Source organism: Penaeus monodon, chromosome 22 (genome assembly GCF_015228065.2).
Source record: "Penaeus monodon isolate SGIC_2016 chromosome 22, NSTDA_Pmon_1, whole genome shotgun sequence".
NCBI lineage: Eukaryota > Metazoa > Arthropoda > Malacostraca > Decapoda > Penaeidae > Penaeus > Penaeus monodon.
Window position 1 is genome coordinate 26,526,511 of NC_051407.1, and position 308 is coordinate 26,526,818.

Genomic DNA, 308 nt, shown 5'->3' on the forward strand with positions numbered 1-308 from the left:
CCGCTATTGACGAGGCTTTGGCGGTAAGTGGTCCTCCGTAGGGCTGGCAAGAGCGGCAGCACGCAAGCGGCGGTTTTCATACAACAAACCCCCTTGAAATGCCCCTTGAAATAGGTCTTACATTTCGTGTTCTCTCATTAGGACGGGGCCCGACCGCCCTCTCGCGTACATTAACCTCTCTCTGTTATCGACTTTCCCAGGAATTCGGTGTATGGGCGAGCATGCGGGCGAATTGTAAGGGCGTGATCGCAAATGCTTCGGGTGGAGGAGGGAATGAAGCCTTCATAGGCAGTGCCAGCGATCAGTCG

The 308-nt window shown here is 55.2% G+C and overlaps 1 protein-coding gene across 1 annotated transcript in view; it reads right to left on the reverse strand.

Moving 5' to 3' along the window:
* LOC119587051 overlaps positions 1–308 on the reverse strand; it is a 36,603-nt gene that overhangs the window by 6,203 nt on the left and 30,092 nt on the right. The gene's annotated exons all lie outside the window — the stretch shown is intronic.